General features: G+C 41.6%; 1 protein-coding gene across 6 annotated transcripts in view; it reads right to left on the reverse strand.

The window, feature by feature from the left end:
* Positions 1–25,266, reverse strand: part of LOC136434328 (ataxin-7-like protein 1) — a 77,588-nt gene that overhangs the window by 39,036 nt on the left and 13,286 nt on the right. Inside the window, exon 1 of one of the 6 annotated variants that reach the window (XM_066427096.1) lies at positions 4,045–4,214. The exons of the other annotated variants lie outside the window; for them this stretch is intronic. The gene's annotated coding sequence lies outside the window, so the exon portion shown is untranslated. Of the gene's footprint in view, positions 1–4,044; positions 4,215–25,266 lie in introns of those variants that run through there. 6 annotated transcript variants of the gene reach the window in all.

Here is a 25,266-nt window from a genome sequence, read left to right on the forward strand (position 1 = left end):
CACAGCGCACAGCACAGCACAGGGGGGCGATCGAGAACAGGCGTGCGATATGCTGTGCAATTACTTACCTGTATTTTACCGAATTGTGCTGTGGCTACATCGACAATTTTCAACCATTGTCAACAATTACTTTAAAGTCACGCAATTGTAACAGCAAAGTCCATGCTGCACTTGACCAGTTCACCGATTCTGGTTCACTATCAATCCACAAAACTTCCGTCACAGCGTGCAGCTCAGCACGTCTTGACGTGCTGACTGGCAGGTGACGACGGTATGTGGAAAGTTCGGCGTTAATGCCTTTTAATATCTTATTGTGCGAATTTCTATGAATAGATATTTCGCAGTGACTGCGAAATATCTATTCATAGATATATCATTGAGCGTTTCCCTTTGAGCTTGTGCCCGAAAATCGCCGTAGTAAAAGGAGAGACAAAACTTCCGTCACAGCGTGCAGCTCAGCACGTCCTGACGTGCTGACTGACAGGTGGCAACGGCCTGTGGAAAGTTCGGCATGATGCCTTTTGATATTTTATTGCGCGAAAACACACAATTAAGAGACATCCTGCTGAGCGTATAAACATTTGCCTTCAAGCTTGTGTCCAAAAATCTCCGTGGTAACGGCCTCACGCAAAAAAGAGAGACCGATCACGGCATACGTATTCAGACAAATCACGCCGAATCGGCGTAATGTTTGTGTCGCAATAAGTGGCTACTTTCCGTCTAAGCGGCTGATCGCACATGTGTCATGGCGGACTTTCCGTGCATCGAGATCGGCGTTTCCTGTAGGTTTTACGCAGGTTTACTGGCAGCTCCAGCCAAATGGATCATAAGTATTACATCTGAAGATAATAAAAAGCGGAACAGTTGATAGTTTGGGTGTTTTTATTTCATTTCAGAACGGGTTTTAGTTGAACTATCTCCCGAGATCGGTGCTCGCACGTTCTCACAGGCGCTCCGTACGAACTTCGCAAATTCCGTATTTTCCCACACTCTGTCCTTCATAGAAATCAAAAGATCGTAAAATATAATTGTTCAGCTATTTTCTGACCGAGTATTGTCAACTGTTTGCGTCTTATATCAATGTGGAGACCGTAGAAAACAGCCGTTCTGGGTGCCCCATATGGCACCCTGGGACGGCCGTCAAAGCGTGTTCCTGTGCACATTTTGACGCCGTCGAATGTGTGCTGTGTGGCACGCTTACATACCTGAATACTACATAAAACTGTTTTGTATCCAAACAAAAGGAAACATGACACACCCCCCTCCCCCATAAATACTTGCACCAAAACAATACCCCAGAACATGACATTGACCTACAGTCTTTGTTGTCAAGTTCAGCCCAGCCTCATCGCTCTCACACGGCTGTTTGTGTCCCTTCAGATCAAATAGAACAGTTCTGTATCCCAACAAACCCCACTCCAGCCGTGAAGTTCAGGCTACCCTGACCCTGACAGGGCTTGAAATTCATTTAGAGGAATACGTATGCTGACGCACCAAACCTAAACATTTGGGTGCACAGCAAGAAATCTGTGTGCACAACATAAGATAAAGTGGAATGTCAGCAAAACTGTAATACCAACCCTACTGCCTCCCTTCCAAACTTGAATCTAGAATTATAATGCAACAAAGGCATTGTTATTTTTCTTACTGTACTTAAATATCAAGAAAACGCTGCATACTTTTGCTTGATATTACCTTTACATGCCTGACCCTGCACCGGTGCACCCACAGTCAGAAATCAGGTGCACAGCTCCAATGTTGGGTGCACAAAAGTGCACATGCACTCAGCATTTCCAGCCCTGTTAGTGCACCCTACCCTGACCCTGCCTGCCTCGGCTCCTGTTCCAATATTTGGACTCAGCTACACAAGCTCCCTGCGAGGTCAAGGCAGGGCGCTGACCTCTGACCCCTGCAGCTGTCACTCAGAGGTGCATGCTACATGACGCTGTGCCCAGGGGCCTGGAGGGGGTTTCCTATAATCCTAACCCTAAATCATCAGGCTAAACCTGGTCATACACTACTGAAGCAGACCTGCTTATGTAAACAATGGGGATGTAGAGTTCAGGCTAACCTCTCCTGTTGAAAATGTTGTGAATCGAAAAAGCCTTAGGTGGAAATAAAAGGAAAGTGATAACATTAATATTAGCAAAACTGCAGAAACTGCGATTTGGTTGTTCAGGAATATTTCCCAATACATCATGCTCAAATAAAATGACCTAATTCAACATTCAGGAGTGCATCAAGGATTATTAATCTAATCTGACTGTTTAGAAATGAATATGTTTTGGAACAATATTGGTACAGAAATGAGATAAGACAGTGCTTGATTTTCTTTTTTGTCAAATCAAGTTAACTGCTATTTGTTTTCAGATATGACAATTTTTTTCTAGCACAAGTTTCCAACAAACCCCTGCCTGCCTTCCGGAAGCCCAGAAGGTGGATTATCCCAGTATTTACTACAGACTGAGTCATCTGAGCTGCACCCTGCATGTTTTAAAGCGTCTGTAAGTCCAGTCATGCTGGCAGACACAACAACATCAGTACAGTGTTGGAGAGGCTCCAGGAACTAACTACAGGCTGGGCAGGGGAACATGTGTCATAACAACTTTCACTGTTCACTTTCACTTACAGGGCTGGGACAGAGGGACATGTACATGTGTCATAACAACTTTCACGGTTAACTTTCACTGTTTACTTTCAGAACTGGGTCAGGGAGACATGTATCATAACAACTTTCACTACAGTACAGTAACAAGTACATGAGCAGGTACATGTCTCAGCACATGTAACACTCAGAGTCACAGCTACAACTTTCAGGGTTCAAACAATAATGTTTTAGAAAGAACCAGTTTGATTCGGCATCACTCAGTGTCAAGTGACTGTCAAACCATCTCCGATCAGGTGTACATGTCTCAGCACGTGTAACACTCCGAGTCACAGCTACAGCTTACAACTCATCACTCACCACACGTCACATATTACTGTATTTGCTCAGGCCATGAGACGGTCCACAGAAGTATAAGGCATGGCTGACAACTGACAGAGTGAAAGGTATTTTCAGAAAGGTGAGACTGGAATTCAGTAACCCTTAACCTGGCCTGGGTCACCTGGTGACCTCTGAAGCTTTACCAACACACCTGAAGACTTAGCACATCCTTACACACCTGTCTGACACCTGGACACACCTTCACTCGCCACCTTTTATCTCAGGTATGTCTTTACCCTCCCCGGGTCACCTGATGTACCTAACCTGTCACACCTCAAGTAGGGCTGAGCACCTAAACAATCTTCAGGTACAGGTACAGGTACAGGTCAGATACAGCTACAGGTACAGGTACAGGTCAGATACAGGACCACAGTTACAGGTACAGGTCTCAAACACCTGCTGTACCTAACCTGTCACACCTCAAGTAGGGCTGTGCACCTAAACAATCTTCAGGTACAGGTACAGGTACAGGTCAGATACAGCTACAGGGACAGGTACAGGTCTCAAACACCTGCTGTACCTAACCTGTCACACCTCAAGTAGGGCTGGGCACCTAAACAATCTTCAGGTTCAGGTACAGGTACAGGTCAGATACAGCTACAGGGACAGGTACAGGTCTCAAACACCTGCTGTACCTAACCTGTCACACCTCAAGTAGGGCTGGGCACCTAAACAATCTTCAGGTTCAGGTACAGGTACAGGTCAGATACAGCTACAGGGACAGGTACAGGTCTCAAACACCTGCTGTACCTAACCTGTCACACCTCGAGTAGGGCTGGGCACCTAAACAATCTTCAGGTACAGCTACAGGTACAGGTCAGGTCTCAGACACAAGATTGTCAAAATTATCATCTTTGACACAGGATTTATCTGTCTTCAGTGTACAAAATGTTGTCCACTTGTCTTTTAGTTTGTTCAACTTCTACATTCAGGTACAGGTACACTTGATGTTCAGATCTGGGCCTGTACCTAAATAATCTTATAGGTACAGGCCCAGGGTTAAAGGTACAGAGCCCTGTCTGGACATACCTGAAGATTTAACCCCATACTTTACACACCTGTCCGCTCTCCAAGCCTTGAGTACGTCCCACAAACACTAGTGAACACACATGGCTGTCAGGGGAACCCAGAATAGCAACCCTTCAGCGGTAAGTCCTGTAGTACACCTTCCTACACACAGGTACAGTCTAGTTTCACCTTCACCTGTAACCCGACCCCCACCAGGTAACCCGATACAGGAAACACCAGGCTCCGCAAACAACAGGCTTTGTTGGAACAGACCAAACCACTTCTGAGACAGGGGTGAGAAATATGTGCAAACAAAACAATGCAACATTTGATACCAAAACATTGAACACTGTACATAGCAAACTGGGTTAGTGTTGTTCACTGGTTTCTTTAAATTTTCAAGTCATTTTGTTGTAAAAATCTCTCCATGTTAAACTTAAAGGTCTAACATCTATGTTTTGACTGGAAGTTCAGAGAAAGTTTCACAAATTAACTGAAAAAGAATGTTTACTGGTAAACCGTCGATCTATACCTCTGTTACCAGGAATGTTTGGATTTAGGAGTATTCCAAAATTGTTGATTGGAAATTTTTAAGCATTTTTTGGGATCCCAAGAGACCAGTGTAGGGAACAGTGGCTGGAAGGCTGACTGGATAGAGATACACCCTAGCACCCCCTGACGGTACTGCAGCACTGGAACTGAAACTCACTCCATCCAACAAAACCGAACTGAAGCCGTAGTGAAGGCTTATTTCATAGAAAACAACATTGTTTTACTCGTACAGTCTGATCCTGACTGTCCCTTGAAATTAGCATTTCGATCATAGAGAGAGCGGCTACATTAATCTCACTTTTTTGCGTTTTCACATTTTGGTTTTCTTATCTATTTCCTTTTGCTCACCGTGGTCTAGGATATGGGCTGGGCCTTCTTCCTCCCAGACTGGTGCTAATTAGTGTGACATTAACGAGCAGTTGTCCCAGACAGTCTTCCTGTATCAGCTAATTAGTGGGGTAATTAACTGGTAATTAGCGGCCAGCCCAGACTTGTGTAAACCACCGGCATCATTAACCCACAGACACTGTGACTCGTGTGTTCATCTAGCCTCCACCAGGCCTTCCTACGGGGGTGTTCATCTAGCCTCCACTAGGCCTTCCTACGGGGTACAGATCAAAGAATTCGGCAAAAAGAGGAATAACTGGCCAAGAGAGAAAGTCCACGGCTCCGGCAGACTAAAGGCCATCCCCAGGTACTGATAAATATACCAACAATACCACTCCTCAGGGTCATGTGGGGACAGATATGTCATCAGAACTCAAGTTCAAGTTCAAACCCTGTCATGTAGCTACATTGGAACTGGGCGAGGGCCAAAGATTAAATCCAACATTTGCCAAGTCAAAACTCCCTTATGAAACAAATCAAAGGAGCGAGTAGAAAGTGAAACAAATCAAAGGAGCGAGTAGAAAGTGAAACAAATCAAAGGAGCGAGTAGAAACAAGTGATCCCAACCAAGATTCAAACCCACACCGAAACCGGCAGCCCAGATCACAGGCACGCACGCCTTAACCATTAGACTAAAAGGTCGCGACCAGTTAGACTGGTCAGTTGGAGGCGCTTGAACCCCACTGTTACACTTGTACTGTATGTATGAAAATGATGTCAAACTCTGCCATTATGCTGTAAGACACAGCTGCACCAGTCTATATTGTACATGACAGTCTCATCAAATAACCCATAATCACCGGGGGGCTAAGGTTGTGTCAAACAGCTCAAGTTCACATTCAAACTGTGCGTCATGTAGCAATATTGTAACTGGATATCTGACACTGTTGTAACTGGATCTGTGCCAGTCGGCCTGCAGCCATGTACCACAGTACATACATGTACATTCCTCGTTATCAACTGTCACGTGCCGTTCTACCCTCAGGCTTAAAGCAGCATCCATAACAAAGTTGGACCATGTGTTTAACCGCTGTGTAAGGAGCATGTTGAAGTTGAATCATGTATTTTATGCTACACAAGAGCGTTATTTTTATGGTAGCTACGATAACATGTCATTTCTCCATAACAGTCACAGCGCCAAACACACTATCATGTGCCATAATTGCGAACCTATAACTGTGATTTATATATCCAAACCACATTAGGCGCCTTACCTACATTTTATACACATTCAGACGTGACCATACATGGAATGTATATATATATATATATATATACTAGTATATATAAGTGCCACCTGTCACTTCAGTCATGAACTGCAGGCTGTAAGACCTTCCCAAACGCTTCATCTTCTGATCTATGGGAAATATTGACAACAGTCAAGTCTGTGGGTTTCAGAATGGTCCTTATTCAGGCTCCACTGGGAAATGTCAAGTCAATCACACATACATGCATGGCTCTTATTAGGCAAAGTACGGAATCCCTGACTGTTGCGAACTAGTTCATGTATTTTGGATACACTGCAATTTTATCGGATTTTAATTCATTTATTTTGGATACACTGCAAGTTTTATAATAGTGGATTCGAGTGTAACATTTTGGATACAACGCAATCTTATTGGATTCGAATCCTTATATTTTGAACACACTGTACTTTCATAGCATTTGTTTCTAGTATTTTGGATACAGTGGAATTTCTGTACACTATGGACTCTACGTAAAGACTTGTCTAGAACTTTGTTACACAAGTCAGCAGCTATGTGCTACACATTATGTGCACTATGTACAAATCAGAGGGCTCAAAATTCTTTAAATATGTAATCAGAAAAGAAATTAGGCACAATGTAGTGAGGATGCTCCTACAAAACCTGATGGCACCGAGTTCCACTCTACTGTTGCTTCTACCTCCTCCCTACACAGGGCTGGAAATAGTGGGTGCATGTGCACCTGTGTGCACCCAAAACTGGAGCTGTGCACCTAATTTTTGACTGTGGGTGCACTGGTGCACCTAGATATTTATGTAGGCTACAGGGTAAAGGTACTCTTGCACACTAAGCATACAGAATATTAATTAATATCCTTAAAATGAAAGTATCAGAAATAGCAATATAACCTTTTGTTGTACTTTTATTTCATGTATCACTTGTTTGAAATTTTAAGGTTAGCTATAGAATTACAGCTTGAAGTTTTTAAGAGCGTTAAACTTTGTAATTATATTTTGCAGACATTCAACTTTATTCTATGTGGTGCACCCAATATTCTCTCCGTGCACCTAATTTTTTGGGTTGGGTGCACCAGTGCACCTATTTCCAAAAATAAATTTTGAGCCCTGCCCTCCTACAGATTCTACCTTCACCTTCACAACAGCCTGGCAGGTTGGCCGGCCGCCAGACAGACCACTCAGGTCAGGTCCAAGCACTTCCAACCCCGCCAATTTTCACTGGAAATTATGCCCCACAAACGTGTGAGGCATATGCTGTCTTACTGGAACAAGCAGCAGAACCTCCGGATACATGATACAGGGGAGCGACCTCTGGCTTTTACAGGGAAACTGTATCAAGTATCGGTGAAGTAAAATGGACTGAAAGTAAACGGTGCAGCAAGTCAAGTGTTATCAAACACAGGAAATCTGGATACAACTGTGGAAATGTTGCAGATTTATCAGAAATAAGGACTTAGGCTGTTCTGCATTGATAAAGGTTAGACATCCAGGTAATAAGATATGCCAAAAATAGTTACTCAAGCAACTGGATAAAATTTGAAACAGACGTTTCAGACAGCATCCGCTATCTTTCTTCAGTGTCAAGGTTGACCCTTACATTTGAACCTAACTTTAGCAGACATGGTGTCAATGATGGTACCGTATTTGTCTAACAACTCTGGTCCTGCAAAAAACTACCAGTGAGTCACTGTCCTTCCATGAAACGCTAAAATCAGAATAAAATGCCCACAGAAATTAATACCAGTCTAAGTCTTTACCACTGAACTACAGAACCTGACAATGAAAATAAGTTGAGATGTACCTGCATGTTGGGCCATTTCAACTTTGGCAACTCTGCTAACAGTGACACCTATCACATACCACTGGTACTGCAGGGCCCCCCCGTCACCACAGAAGGCATTCAAAATTCAAATCCATCCCTTACAATTCTAGCTGTCATTTCTAACAGTCTTCATAACTTTAGGGTAAACAGGGCAATATTGCTTAATAAAAGCAGCGACAGAGTGAAAGCTGGGATACCCTTTATCCTGACTGCCATGACTGAGAATACCTGAGTAGATGAGACCCCTTGTACTGTCTCCCCCCAGAGTCAAGTGGAGGTGTAAGTAAATACAGGACCACTTTAGACAAAACACCTGTCACTACAGATTGTGGGTAGGCAGGGATGGCATCAGGGCCAAAGTAATACAATTCACTGATTCTTGGTAAAAAAAAACTTTAAAATGGAACCACAACACCAAAATTCTTCTACTTCTTTCTTCTACATAGAACCTAACTCAGCTGACCAAAATCATATACAGACGAAGCCACTTAATTGCACCTCGGATAAACGCACCTTCCATTTAATTGCACCGAATCCTAAAATCCAAAACCGGTTCCCAGTCACTGCATTGTTAGTGACTCCGCATATCTGCACCACACATGATTACCAATGCCGGATAACTGCACCAATTTTTTTCAAAAATCCTCGACAAGGTAACTGAAAAGGTGCGCTAAAATCGGCAAACGCGGTACAAATGAGCCGATACCTGCCGGTGTAAAGGCGCAATACCGCCAATATGTTTAAAACTGTTTTGAGTAACAAAAGAAGGCGGTCTCCATTGACAGTTATGTTGATAGGAATCGTATGGGAGGTCTCGGGCGGGTCACCCGTAATCGGTAACCAAGTTTTAGTTTCAATTCCTAGTTTCATCGCGGTACATGATTTACGTAAATCGACAACTGCACTCTACGTAATATAGCACAGAAACTGTTATCCCATGAGTGGCATGACGATGTTTCAGAATGCCTCACCTATAACATTACGTGTGTTGTAATGCGGTAGATCGCATGGAAAAATGAAAGAATACAAAATCAAAACAGGTTCGTAGTCATTTTTTCATTTTCAGCAAAGGGTCAATGAATAAAGTTTATAACTGAATAATTTTGTCTGTTTTCTTTGTGCTAGTGTTTCTGACTAACAAGACACCCCCTCACCCATGGTGGTGCGGTCTAGCTGGGCATTTCGCATAATTGCACCAGCCGGATAATTGCACCAAAAACGCTGACAAATGGGTGGTGCAGTTAAGCGGATTCTACTGTATTACAATCACGGCTCCCTAGCATGCTCTATCAAGCAATGTTATAGCCTGGATGCCAGACCCCCAATCTCTAACATATCTATCGTTAGATATATGTTAGACTTAGAGAGTATATTCAGTAATATTTTTGAAAGCTTTAAATGTGGTGTCTTTGCAATTTGGACCAAAAGTGAATTGTTTATGCCAACTGTACCAGACTTATAAAAGTTATATAAGTTGTATAACCGTGCAGTGACATTTCTTCCCACTTGGTGAGCACTGTGGTTATTGATTAAGCACTCAGCCCGACACTTTCCCGTCAGATCTAATATTTCTCAGGCAGTTCGGGCCACACCAATCTGACATGTTGGTTCTGGGACATAACAACATAATGCCAGAACAGGAAGATCAACATGAAAACAGAGTCTGAGAGGAAAGTCTATTCCTTGATTCTTGGTACACAATTTCAGGGAGTGAAGATTCTGTTTTCCTCCCTGCCTTCTGTTTCATCTTGACTTACCCTCTTCCTTGAATTCTATTTCAAAATGCATGATAACCACAAAACTAATCTATCCTGGCCCAGTGAGACTACAGTGTCCCTTCCCTGTCTTTTAAATCATAATATGTCACCAAGACTGTTAATAAAAACCATAGAACTGCCCTATCCTAGCTGATGAGACTACAGTGTCCCTTCCCTGTGCTGTAATGTCACCAGTTCTGTTATTAAACCCCTTACAGTTGTGAGAATACCTGTCTGAAAGACACACAGTCTGGTTAAGCCAACAATCGATTGTCCACAACCACATCCCTTACTGACTCCTGGTAATAATGCTGACATGGCAGGAAAGCCACCCATGAAATGTAGACTGGATGAGCAGTCGATGACATGAAATATAGACAAGACAGTAAGTCCTGCAAAGTGGCTGTCATGGTCAAATCCACAGAATACTGCAAGGGAGATAGACCTACAGTATTCAAAACATGCACTATAAACTTGTCCAGAATAAATACTTAAATTACTAAGTGGGAAAAACTATGTAGCATTGAATGGTAATATGATGAATTCTGGAACCTCCCTTCCACCAATAATTGTGAAAGTCTCCATATGTTTAAACTAATGAAAGACCAGGAAAATTATTACAGGTTATATTGATATGGCACAAGAATTTCACTGGTAATGCCATATTATATAACTATTATAAGGAGGATTTTCAGGTACCTGGATTGATTCCTCTCCTTTCATGACCATATCTCTGTTGTTATTACCCGACATAATTCCCCTTATCATGTTACATGTATATGCCACCTTACAGTTCTTCATTCAGCCTGTTCAAAGGAATCCCAGAGAAGTCTATGACACAAGGCTCTGTTCTGGAGTAGCCTCAGTACAAATACAAGGAGGACCTTCAGAAGATTTTCACTTTGATTATGTCAGGAGCAGACCTCTGTCTGACTAATCTAGTCACAAGCTTCGCCTTTTATATTCGGCTAACTCTTAAAGAGGAAGGGCTAGCAACCCCTCTACAGAAACAGCAAGGAAACTTGCTCCTCTATGTGCCAATAAGAACTACAAGGGTCTGACTCTGAAGGAAAGATGGTGAACGAATGATCCCCCAAGTTGATCCACTTCTAATCCCTCCTCACAGACAGCGGACAGAAATCGATGCAGGTCGTATCGACCCCCGCCGGCATCTCCACTGATGGATGGAACCCATTTCACTGCTTGACCTCTACTCACGAAGGTCAAACTTGGGCGATACAAAATCTCCCATCTCTGATATTACCACTAGAGTTATTTACTTACTTGTACTTTATATGGGTCGTTCTATTGTCAAATCATGAAATGTACATAAAGGGCATATCATTGCATATGCAAAATCAAGGGATATGTTGCACTCTATATAACTGTTTATACATGTATTACAATTTTCATGATGCATAGTCAAGCTTCGAAACAAGGCAATCAGAGATGGCAAACCTCTCACCCTCATGCAGGAAACTTGAAGTAACAAAAAAAAACTATTTCTGTGGAAATGAAATCATACAGAACATTGAACTAACATTTGTTAAACGTTATAACTTCAGTATTTGGGTCTAAACACAATTTTTTCCATCTTTTGCTTGACGAATCTGGCGACAAGTTGTGACTGGCAGGGCAGGAAGAGGTGAGTTTAGTCTACAGGGGTCGCGACTGACATGTTTGACCCCACATATCAACACTGACAGCCCAAGGTCAAAATGGAGTTTACAAACAGAACAGCTGGGGCATGGTGCCGACCTCTGACACCGGGTCACTACCATTATGTAGACGGGGATTTTGTGTTGATAAGATGAATTCTGGCTTTTAGTTTTCCATGTTCACATGTCAGGATAGTGACTGTAGACTTAAAAACCTTAACAGGGTATCTAAACAAAATAGAGTAAGAAACTAACAGACCTGGAGTGGATACAGACAGTTATTGTACACCTCGGGATAGTCAATATTTTGAACATGTTATGACATATGATATACCAGTAACATCCAAACTACTGACCTGCAAAGAGCACCAGATGTTCCTTCAAAACAAAACAAAAGAATATCTAGTACTGGTTGAGTAGTACAAATTTTGTTACTCAAAAACCTATAACCTTTGACACAATCACTGTTCTCTGTTTATCATTACAACAATACCGTATAACCACTCCACACTTTGCCAAAGGCAAAAGCAGCCATGGCACAAATTTGCAGCTCTACAGTAATCTCCATAATTGCCTTTCTGGCTGAGTTCCAGAAAGCTTAACTCCTGTGTCAACACAAAGAGAATCCAGCCAGAGTTTTTCTGTGGAAGCTCAGAAGGCTGGATTATACGGCAGGTGGCCCCACAACAACACAACAGTACTGTCTGGGCTCACTTCAGGCTGGGAGGGGAGAAAAAATGCTCCTCTAACCTCACAACCAATCCCGACGTGTCCCACCTCATAGCACGGACGGCAGCCTTCCACTCAAACTCACACCAAACACGTCAGGACACGGCGATCCAAACACGGTCAGGACACCGCGATCGCACGGCTCATCCCGGGACTGACACTGCCAAAATATGGCCGACTCCCAATCTACCTGAACTCTGACCTCGGCTGCTTCCACATCGTAAACAAACCAGCCTGGGGTGTCAGGTTTCACTTAGACTATTAGTACTGTGGGGGCTGGACTCAAATCACAGGGAACTTACCCTTAACAACATCTCACTTAGACTATTAGTGCTGTGGGGGCTGGACTCAAATCACTGGGAACTTACCCTAACCAACATCTCACTTAGACTATTAGTACTGAGGGGGCTGGACTCAAATCACAGGGAACTTACCCTTAACAACATCTCACTTAGACTAATAGTACTTTCAGGGCTCAACTAGAATCACATGTTACTCGAACCAACACTAATAGTAGAACAGTGAGGGGTCGTTATCTTCATATGTAGTATATTGTTCTATAGTCTTGAGGGCTTGTTGTAGTCATGCATAATAATAACACATGTATGTACGTACTGTGTTTTGCCCACATTGTAATAGAATGTACGTAATAATATGTACACTGTGTTCAGTGACACTATGAATTCAGAAAGAGTAGATTAGATTTGTAAGTCTAATCAAATGAATTTCTAATAAATGTCTAATTTTGGATTTTCAGAATTCTAAAGTGACGGATTTCTGATAAAAAATAATCTAATGGATTTAAAACAAAATCTCCTGTAGTTACTCTAACCAACATGTCTAACTGTTATGTAAGGGACGACCTGAGACGACCTCAGAAGTTCGACCCCTCCAGGGGAAGACATGAAGAAAGGGGAAGGGTCGGGTGACATTTCGAGAACAATTATGGGGGGGGCAGCAGGTCAAATAAGGCCACACCAATTTATCATTTTGGGTCTCTGAACTGAACTGTAAGATTTACATGACAACAGACACTAGGACCCTGGGGGAAGTCTGTAGCATCCGTGCCTAATGGTTCACACAGTTACAAGTTTCCAAGGTTTCCTACCAGCCCTCCGTTTTTTTCTCTTGCTCTATTTATATATAGTAAGTTTATTGATTCGTACATCCATTTTCATCTCTAAAATATATGGCAGCGTCCTCAGCACAGCAGAGGACGCTGAATTGTGTACTTTAGGCGTACAGATTTAACAGATTTAACAAAATCTAACTCAAATTTACACAACTAATACTATACAAAATCTAAATAAAAACAACTAGTATTATACATTAACCAAATACAGGAATTCTCATCGTACAAATACTAAAAGAAGAAACAAAGTTTCTATTACCTTTGCCAAAAAGGTTAATGTTTTTTTTTCTGTGTTTGTATGTGGTTCAACAGCATAACTCAAGAAGCTATGGACAGATAGTCATGAAATGTGGTATTTGATTTGATCTGACTTATGAGGCCGTATAAAAGATATACAGCCAGGGCTACCCAACTAGCCGGAGGCTATTTTAAAGGGCCGTTTAGGTCTTGTTTCAAAATTATGAAGGACCAGAGAACTGACCTGGAGTAAAACATGTGCAGTAAGCAGTAAAACACATGGCTGACCAACTAAGCACCTACTGAGAAGACTTCTAAAGGAACCAACTTTACCGACTGTATAGTTCTGAGTGTTTGCGTCATGCAGGGTAAGGTCAGACGGATCAGGTATATCCTCCTTGAGTGTCACTTCTCCATCTATGAGACGTCTTGGTGATCACTTCCGCAGTTCTTAACCTTTAAGACTTCCTACTGTACCTACAAGACGTCTTGGCAATCATCTTGGCAGTTCTTAATCTTTAAGACTTTATGCTGTACCTACAAGACGTCTTGGCAATCATCTTGGCAGTTCTTAACCTTTAAGACTTCCTACTGTACCTACAAGATGTCTTGGCAATCATTTTGGCAGTTCTTAAGCTTTAAGACTTCCTACTGTACCTACAAGACGTCTTGGCAATCATCTTGGCAGTTCTTAACCTTTAAGACTTCCTACTGTACCTACAAGACGTCTTGGCAATCATCTTGGCAGTTTTTAACCTTTAAGACTTCCTACTGTACCTACAAGATGTCTTGGCAATCATCTTGGCAGTTTTTAACCTTTAAGACTTCCTACTGTACCTACAAGATGTCTTGGCAATCATCTTGGCAGTTTTTAACCTTTAAGACTTCCTACTGTACCTACAAGATGTCTTGGCAATCATCTTGGCAGTTCTTAATCTTTAAGACTTCTGACTGCACCCTGAAGATGTCTAGGTGATGATCTTGGCAGTTCTTAATCTTTAAGACTTCCTACTGTACCTACAAGACATCTTGGCAATCATTTTGACAGTTCTTAACCTTTAAGACTTCCTACTGTACCTACAAGACATCTTGGCAATCATCTTGGCAGTTCTTAACCTTTAAGACTTCCGACTGCACCCTGAAGAAGTCTAGGCGATCACCTCTGCCTTTAAGATTTCCTACTGCACCTGTAAGACATCTTGATGATCACTTTGGCAGCTTTCAACCTTCATAAGACTTTGATCTTCACCCTTAAAATCCTGCCCACAGTTCTTAACCTTTGAGACCTCCCACTGCACCTTGAAGACACCTTGATGATCCCTTCCTCAGTTCTTAACTTTTGAGGCTTCTACTGGTTGATAAGATGTTCCTTACACATCACCATGACGATGGGATTGATGAATGAACATGGCAAAACTAGCCTGGGGTAATAAATAAATAACCCTCCGAAATACAACCAACATTTTATAAAGAATAAAAGGACACAACCTAGTGTTTTATTCAAACTACGTTTTAGTGACTGTCTTTTATCTTCCTCAGGGCAATTCTGACTGGTTCACATTGCACTGAGGGAGGTGACAGACGGTCACAGAAATGTCGGTTGAATAAAACACTCTGAGTCTTTTTATTCACTGACTTACATGTATCAACCTGATAAAACTATTCACGAATATTTATACCACACAACATTATAAACTGTTACATATTACCATTATTACAATCCTGTCAAGTGTACACCTCTATACTATTTTGATGACTAAGAATCAGTAATAAAAAATGTAAAACTGATAATTAAAAATCAGCTACCATGATCATCATCATCATATCGTAGCTTCTACGATAACGTGTTATGAGAATAGACAGGCTCCTGGTAGATATCGCTGCTTACAATCATAAATGAACAACAAAATCACCCTGCTTGTCACATCCAATTCTGTATCTCCCTGATGCCCCATAATTCATAATAAATTCACTCCAGAAAAATCTGTCATTTCGGTTCGGTTAAGAAGAATTGACGGGTTACCCAGAATTCCGTGCCTGCGTCGCGAGGCCGCCATGCGGTGACCGGCGCGGAGGTGATGTCAGAGGCCGGACAACGAGACAATAAACGTCGCTACGCGGGAAGGCAGGGATCTGCCATATTGGATCTGATGGGGAGAACTGGCAACAGGCCAGAAATCACCTCCCTAGGGGGCCTTGGAAAATCCACTTCAAAAACACCCAGACATGGATCATATATGATCATATAGCTGGCTTCAACCTTATGATTTAGTTATATAACATGGAGTATAGTCTTACAGTAATGTCTGCACCCTTATACTACAGGGAGCTCAGTCTAACTAACATCTTACACTTCCACCTCAAGACATATTACCCAGACATGGAGCATAGCTGGCTTCAACCTTATGATTTAGTTATATAACATGGAGTATAGTCTTACAGTAATGTCTGCACTCTTATACTACAGGGAGCTCAGTCTAACTAACATCATACACTTCCACCTCAAGACATTACCCAGACATGGAGCATAGATGTCTTCAACCTTATGATTTAGTTATATAACATGGAGTATATTCTTACAGTAATGTCTGCACTCTTATACTACAGGGAGCTCAGTCTAACTAACATCTTACACTTCCACCTCAAGACATATTACCCAGACATGGAGCATAGCTGGCTTCAACCTTATGATTTAGTTATATAACATGGAGTATATTCTTACAGTAATGTCTGCACTCTTATACTACAGGGAATAGTCTTACAATCATCATATACTTCAACCTCAAGACATATTACCCAGACATGGAGCATACATGTAGCTGGCTTTAACCTTATGATTTAGTTATATAACATGGAGTATAGTCTTACAGTAATGTCTGCACCCTTATACTACAGGGAACAGTCTTACAATCATCATACACTTCCACCTCAAGACATTACCCAGACATGGAGCATAGCTGGCTTTAACCTTATGATTTAGTTATATAACATGGAGTATAGTCTTACAGTAATGTCTGCACCCTTATACTACAGGGAACAGTCTTACAATCATCATACACTTCCACCTCAAGACATTACCCAGACATGGAGCATAGCTGGCTTCAACCTTATGATTTAGTTATATAACATGGACTATAGTCTTACAGTAATGTCTGCACCCTTATACTACAGGGAACAGTCTTACAATCATCATACACTTCCACCTCAAGACATATTACCCAGACATGGATCATAGATGTCTTCAACCTTATGATTTAGTTATATAACATGGAGTATAGTCTTACAGTAATGTCTGCACCCTTATACTACAGGGAACAGTCTTACAATCATCATACACTTCCACCTCAAGACATATTACCCAGACATGGAGCATAGCTGGCTTTAACCTTATGATTTAGTTATATAACATGTAGTATAGTCTTACAGTAATGTCTGCACTCTTATACTACAGGGAGCTCAGTCTAACTAACATCTTACACTTCCACCTCAAGACATATTACCCAGACATGGAGCATAGCTGGCTATTTAGAAACGATATCTGATGTTTGTGATGACATGTTCCTCCAGTGACATGTGTCATGACTGGCTTTACATATGTTTTCCATCAACAATCATGAAAATATCTAAAAACAGTCAACTGCTTAAAACACTTCCACAAAACCCCCCTCTAGCACACAACTTCTATCTCTGTTGTTGATCTTGGTTCATTATACAATGTATTATTACGTGTCTGACATTCATTTTGTTATGATAATGACAGGATCTTTATACCTAATACACTTAAACCCTGCCAATAATAACTCATGGTATCAAACTGTCACAATGTGTAAGATTTATTGTACGACAATCGTAGGGTACAATGTAATATATCTACAGCTACATCTAATTCTTCCATAACCAGATTATCATGTATTTTCACTCACTCAAACATCAGATATCGTTTCTAAATATATTGCAAGGCTTGATAATGGTGTTATTTATCATAAGATATTACAACTTGTCAACAGAGAGGGTTTATCTTGTTGCCATGGAAACCTGACACCCCGCCCTTTGCCAACATGCCCAGAGATTTGGCTGCCATGTTTCTACAGGAATTATGTCCTGGACCCTGGCAACAGCAATGCAGCTTCTGGGCTCTTGGATAAAACCTTCAAGGCAAGGTAAAGCGGCCGAACCTCAGACTGACACTTTTTCGTTAGTTAATACTGCAATGTGGGTAAGGTACAGCTCACGTATTCAACCAAGCACATCAAGTCACCCCTATTCTTCTAAGTGTGTTGGGTTCTTTTACACGCTTGAGGCTTACACCTGAATTGAAACTGCCTCATCCATGGGGCTGCCGGCTTTATTTCACCACCCGAAAAGAAGAATGCAATCCCTTACAACATGTTCGAGCTGGGGCCGACCCTATGAAAGATGTTTCTCAGCTTGGAAGAACAACTTAACATGTTGATACATACATGGGATGTTATCAATCTTATTTTTCCACTCCTCTGCCAAAGAGTTCGTGTTGATTCCTGTAAACATCCAGATACAACTATAGCTAGTCTAAGAGGCTCTACTTGAATGTAACCGACTCATTTATTTACTATTCCAGTATTCTGAGCATTACGAATGAATATTCTGAGCACATATCATTATCATAACCTTGCCAGAACAACAATGATATGAGTTATGTTCCTAATCTCCGTAATACTAGAATTATACACATATAATAACCATGCAGTAAGCTGATATTTGATCACTGTAATAAACGCATCTGCAATTATTAAACACAGTATGAAATATGTCTGCGTAGTTTTGTGATTTCATGTGAATGACTCATTGGTTCTTAACCTTTAGCACACTGAAGTAGCTGTTTGGCACCCCATTCTCTGTTGGTTACAGCGTTAGGCAGCAGGGAGAAGGTTAAAGGCTGGCCACCTGTTCCTGTTTTATCTATTATCTGTCATCTATGTTTAATATAACATATCAACATGAAACACTTCACATGTGGAGAATGGCAGCAGACATCTGAACACCTTCAGGAATTTTCTAACAAAAATTATTGATGATGATACAACGTGCGACAGAGAAATATCTTCCCTACAAAGGTTGTCGTTTAGATACAGAAAAATGGGACTTCTATTCTAACGTGGTATTCTTGACATTTAGAAAAGGATTTTCCAAATATAGATTAATTAGCATTTAGAGTAAAATGGAAACACAGACATGTAATGGTCTCACTTTGACAGCCAACGTTAATAATTAATAACCTTCTATTGAAAAGTTCACATATCCAGAGGATAATCTTACACATTAGAGTGGCTGCAGCGAAAACGGCTGTCAGACACAATTATGCACATGAACTCAAAATAACTTCTGTTGAAATAAACACTGGAAGTCATTTCTAACCTTCTACCAGCTGCCTAACCCAATAACCTATACAAAATTGTTTATTGTTTACTAGTTTGGCTTTTTATTATTTGGCTGAAATATTACAAATGGTGCTGAGAAAAGATGAGGTTCAAATCCATGGTAGAGGTGCCAACAAAAACAGAAATTATTTCACTCCAGTACTGTGGAAAATTAGCCATAAAACGGTTGATTGTATTGCCGCTGCCCGCTCACAAAACACTCCTTATCTCCCATACATGTATGTCTTCGGCCTACATATACATGGGGAAACGCTCTAAATAACATCAGATAACCTGTTATAAACATCACATTAATATGACCATAAATCACACTATGGGGGACTACGTTACTGGGGTATGTGTTTATTTACAGGTATACAGCTTCCTTTCTAGCATGGCTTCCATAGAGGGACAATGTGGGAAATACATTAGGTTAACTCATTTAAAGTAGAGGCATCCATCTCACAAACCCCCACCTAGAAGTCCCTCTGAGGAACAGGTTCTCTTTAAGACACACTTAAGATGTCTTAAATCTTCTACTATTTATGGTAAGAAGTGAACAATCACTCTTCAAACAAATCAACAAGGAAGAATGTTTCCTAATCCTATAGCTACGAATTTGCTGACACTTGATCAAAAGTCATAAACTGTTCCAGAAATACACAAAGTTCATACAAAAGTATCCTTTGTATGTACCATTTTTATTTTTCCATATTTACTATTTTCTTTATTTGATTCTAAAAAGGTTTGGAGATCAGCCCCTTTGGTCCTTAAGTTGATTGTAAGAAGAGACGATCGTTTCTATGCCACTTAAACTTTACATGAAAGTCTGAGTTTCCTGCAGACATACAGTTATATCCACCAAAGATGTCTACCAAAGATATCAATGAATACAAATTGAATACATGAAGCCTTCCCATACATACAAACTTACCAACGTACCACACAGATCACAGCGTTCTCTGCTGTTCCCACAACCAAGGAGTTGACTTGGAGAAGCCCCGAGCTCTTTAAGTAATACTACTTCAAACAACAAATCAATCACAAAGTGACACTGAAACCTGGCAGCGAAAAAAAGCTGTGTGGCAAATTGCCATCCCCCCCCCCCTCCAACCTTTGATGGTTCCTTCCTTGGTGCACTTCTCCTAAGATCTGGCCTAAGACGTCTGCAGTTGTAAGTAGACAGGAAGTCTGGGCAGCCGAAGCCTCCCATCTGTCTTGTGGTTTTGTGGAAGCCGCTACCTTGTCATCAGGAATGCTGCAGCACTTATGGACTTGCACCCTGGCAACAGGCCAGCCGCCTATGCTGCAGTACTCACAGGAACCACTAGATGGCGCTGGGAAGCAGCGCCTGAAGTGAATCTGGCTGGAGATGCTGATGTTTGAACCAATCTTGCTAGATGGCTCTCGTGGCCGGATTATACAACATCGTGTCATGATAATGTTATCCGATGCTGTCATCACCTAATTGCATGGGCCTTACAATACCTGAAAAATTCTCTATAATCAAAAGACTGGCTTCCAACTTCAAATTGTACTTGAAAGCACATACATGTAGTACCATCTACATCAGGATATCTTATTCTTGACATAATGCATATACAGGCTGCAGATTTATTTGACACTAATAAAACCGGTGGAGATTCCAAATTCCTACTTCCAAGAGACCATTGTAAGATGGACAAAGTGGAAAGTGATCTTGAACCTTATTGAAGAGCTATTCTTCCACTGGTCGTCGCAGAGAAGACAGACGCTATATACAGTATTTACAGGATCATTTGTACAGAGAAATTTCCCCTAGCTCTTTTTCACAAGCACAATGACCATGGCTTAACGTCCCATCCCAAGGACTGCTACCATTTCCAGTAGCGTGCATGTCGGGAAAGCAACACCAGGCAAGATTCAAACCCCCTGATCCTGATCCAGAGGCAATGGCACTAACCACTGGACACTACATGGCTGTAAGTAAGTGAGCTGACACCCCTATGCTGCTGAGGAATAGCCCGGCCAGGCTGCCCGGTTAAGATTCAAACCCTCAACCTTCTGATCCAGGGGCAAGATCACTAACCACTGGACGCTACATGGCTGTAAGTGAGCTGACAACCCCATGCTGTTGAGGAATAACCCGGCCTGACCGCCCAGTTACCCACGTTCCCCAGGGCTCCATACGGACAGCACTTCAAACAGTTACAGCACAATTAGGTTCAATCTTTCATGGCAGGAACATGCACTGCACCACAGCCTCCACATGGATAAAAGCTGACACTAAATCTGCAGTAAACGATGGCAGGCTCCCAGTGAAACCTATGACCATCTGGGAATAGACTACTGTACAAGTACTGCACTGTAAAACCACAGTATACATGCAGTATACTATAATAATAGTACAGTTACTGTAATAGCATCACAACAGTGATAGTTTGCTCCAGGCGATGAAGGACCAAAAGACTTGGGCTGCCATCTCCACTCGTGACTGGAAGGTCTCGACATAAGCAAGTAAGCAAGCATCACAACAGACAAAGGGATGAAGACTAACTATCCAAACATTCAGGTTGAAACTGAATGTAGCTTTGAAAAGATTTATGAAAAAAAAGAGACAAAAATCTAACAAACTGAAACATGAATTCATGCAGTTCCAGTTTAGATTATTTGCTGTCCTATGAATTGTGTTGGAAATTTTGTCAGTCACATGCAGTTAAATACTGACGTTTGCAGATCATCGATTCAGCCTGGCAAAATACGACAGCACAACGTTACTGACACTGTTAGTCCTGATTTGTACATTTCATAGCAGAGAATCACAAAACAGGGGACCCTTTATCCATAGACACACACGAGATAACAACGTAACAACATCATGATATCCCCGTTTTATCATTCCCTCATCGTAGCATTTTAGATTTATCATATGACGTCAGCAGAGCCCCTTCCACGTACATGTACACGGTATAACGGGCTAATCACAGAAAATCACTCAACTAGAACGGGTGACGTTTACATCCTCAACATGTAATCTCTGCCGCGCAATTTCTCAATCTCACAAACCCACAACAGCCGATTCTGTCCTAGCCCTGATAAAAATCCTGATATCAAACAAGATTTAGGTTGTATGTCACCACAGCCTATAGCCAATAGCCAATAATCTTTCAGACATCAATGACATGAGTGAAGCCCCTTCACACCCATCTTACCGCAGGTTTACAAGAGAAAATCTCTGGACTGGAACAGGCTTTAACTGCCAATGTTTACATGCTTAACATGTAATATCTGTTATCACTACCATGCTATTTCTCAATCTCACAAACCAACAGCCAATTTTGCTGTAGCTCTGATAAAAATCTTAATAATACCAACAAAATGAAAATACCACCATAGCCAGTGATCTTGCAAGCAACGACAGTAATTTCTGGCTTTATCTGAAAATAAAAACAAAACCTTGCCCTTCCAACATCCCTGGAAAGAACAATAAATGGACCATTCAGTGATAAGGAACCGGAGAGGCACCTGAAGACATCTTGAGCGTGGAGACATAAACCTTCCAGACATACCTGTAGGAGGAGGAGAGGGGAGAAGATAACTCCCCATCCTTGTCCTCATGATTAGGTTTCCTCACGACCTTCATCTACCGTCCCTCGACCTTGATGCGAGCCTCCCTCGGTCTCCGGCAGACATCGCCCCCAACCCCCTCGTTAACGTCTGGTCGTGACTGGGTGATTATCATAACGACATCCCGACATGCAGGGATCCAAACACCACACAGGTTAGGGCAGGGGGACAGGGAGGTAGGCTTCTCTCAGCTTTACCTGCAATAATCCATTATCAAACCTGCCAGCAACACTAGGGTGATCTACGGCGGGTAGTTACTCAAAAACGCCTCACATTCTTCATCATAGGATCCTTCAATTTAGCAGACCACAAGATTTAAAATGGCACCACTAGGAACAATTTCAATATTGTTTTTGGAAGGATTGATAGGTGAAGAAAATATCTCTGATGCAGGTAAAATGTATGTTTTGAGGTAATTTAGAATTTCACCAGTTCTACTAAAATCAGAATTTCCATCCCTGGTGCATTTGTACATGTGAATAACAAGCAGGGCACCATCCGCCACCCAACCGCCAATCAATACGGCTGTCAGACCGTTGCCATGGCAGCGATGGATGGGGATCGTAAAATATTATGGGATGTCCCAGGAATGGTGTTGGGAGGGCAAAGGTCAAGGTCAGGTAATCTTGTACCCTTGACAGATGTTCTGGAGTGTAGGGGTGGGGCATCTGTCAAATGTTCCATGTCTCAAAGGAGATGCTACTGTCTTGAAGATGGTAGATTTAATTGGGATGAATGAAATAGATCTAGAAAGTGTACAACAGTGGAGTACATATTTGTTAAATCACAAGTATATTTGATCATCATTTGTCTTTGGTAGAATAATCTTTTTCTATAGAAGGTACATGAATAAAAAAGCTCCTAATGCTGAAACAATTGCACAAAATGAAACCCATGATCAAATATCAGTGTGGAACAGATTTTCACAAATCACTAGACATATGTGGACATCATTCACTTTCATATGATTTATCAATGATGCCATCTCTGTGTTAGGTGTGTACAAAAGCATTTTATGGCAAATCTTATCATATAATGTACAGAGTTATAATCTGAGGTGAATCAGGCTGCTCAAACATTACTGCCACCTGCCACTGCATACTAATGTATCAGGCTCACTGATATCCCTTATCCTGTCCTGTATGCTGTATGTTGTTACAGGTCTGCAAGTTCAAGTTTTCTCTTAACCTTTAGCATACTGAAGTAGACGTTTTACCTCCAATTCTCTAGTACTGTACTACTAGTAGTAGTTACAGGGTTAGGCAGCAGGGAGAAGGTTTTAGATAAACTCAAATGAGAATCCGCTTTTTTTTCTGAATCTGACAACAAAGACAAATCGGTATGGATATCTGATTGTCACATTACAGAAGAACATACGTAAAAAAGTTTGATGCAAAACCTGCTCCTGCAGTTCCAAAAAAGCCGCTAGGGGGCCAAAACCTATACCACTTACTCTCTGTCGAAAGAGCTATCTACCACTCAAAAATCAGGACCATAGCATGTCCAGAACACGAGATATCAAAACATGAAGTTCGGCTGCAGTACCGTAACAAGCTGCTAGGGGACCCAAAATCTAATCATTTCATGGAAACAGAGGGCTTGCACCAACTATATCAACTCCCTGAAACTGTGTACCGTTTTGGTACAAGCTTTCCCCTCAGACTTTGTTTTCATGTTGATCTTGAACCAGTTTAGTATTTTTGATGGGGACGTAAATCTGGCGGCCCCATGTATGAGGGAGCTGATGGCATCAAACCTCTGCATGTAAAAGAACCCAACACACTTATCAAGGCAAGGGCAGGGAGTACAGGTGTGCTTGGCCAAAAAACGAAAGAAAAAGCTGCATTGCGCTACAAGCTACTTGAAAAGGCATCATAATTCACATCAATAGAGGATGATAACACTGAAAATAGAGGATGATATCACAGAAAATAGAGGTTTAATTTAGAGACGGGGGGCGCCACAGACTTTCTGCAACTTATGATCCACTGCTCACCGAGTCATGTGTCTTATCTGCATAATGTGACGTCATCTCGACGTCATCTCGAAAATTTGGGTAAGTCCGATTTTTGTGTTGGAAATTACAGTTAAAAATTATTTCAGGTTTATTTCATGCCTGACAACCAACAACTATAGTTGGAGTGGCCCTACACCTTATCTCTTAAACACATCTGACCAAACCTTAAACTAACCCAGGTGACCTCCTGTCCCCAGTTCAGGACCTGAGGATGTCTTAAATTTCATCCGGGGCCAGGAGAGATTACAGGACCTAAATACCAGCCATAGCCTTGGACAGGCTATCACGTTACAGGTTAGCCTTGGACAGGCTATCACATTACATGTCAGGCTGGTTTGTTTAACCTTCCTCCTGCTGATTACCTGGTAGTAACCCAGTAACCAGTGCAAATCTGGAGGTAAAAGGAAGGGAGGTTAACATAACACACCAGTGTCTGGATCATGGAAGTACCTAGCACAAATTTCCTTTGGTATAAAACCTAGTTCTGCCAGATCTTTCCTTAGTCACTGACGAAAGATAGCGGATGCTGTCTGAAACGTCTGACTGTTTCAAAATTTTATTCAGTTGCTTGAGTAACTATTTTGGGCTTATCTTATTACCTGGATGTCTTTACCTTCATCAATGTAATTCCTTCTTCAATTTGGAATATTAGGAGGTGTATTAAAGAAATGACCCCTATCAGATAGAAAAACACCCTATAACTTAGTACACTGAAGCAATTTCCTCCATAACAGAAATCTACATTCTTTTGATCTGC

This window comes from Branchiostoma lanceolatum, chromosome 5 (assembly GCF_035083965.1).
Source record: "Branchiostoma lanceolatum isolate klBraLanc5 chromosome 5, klBraLanc5.hap2, whole genome shotgun sequence".
Classification (NCBI taxonomy): Eukaryota; Metazoa; Chordata; class Leptocardii; order Amphioxiformes; family Branchiostomatidae; genus Branchiostoma; species Branchiostoma lanceolatum.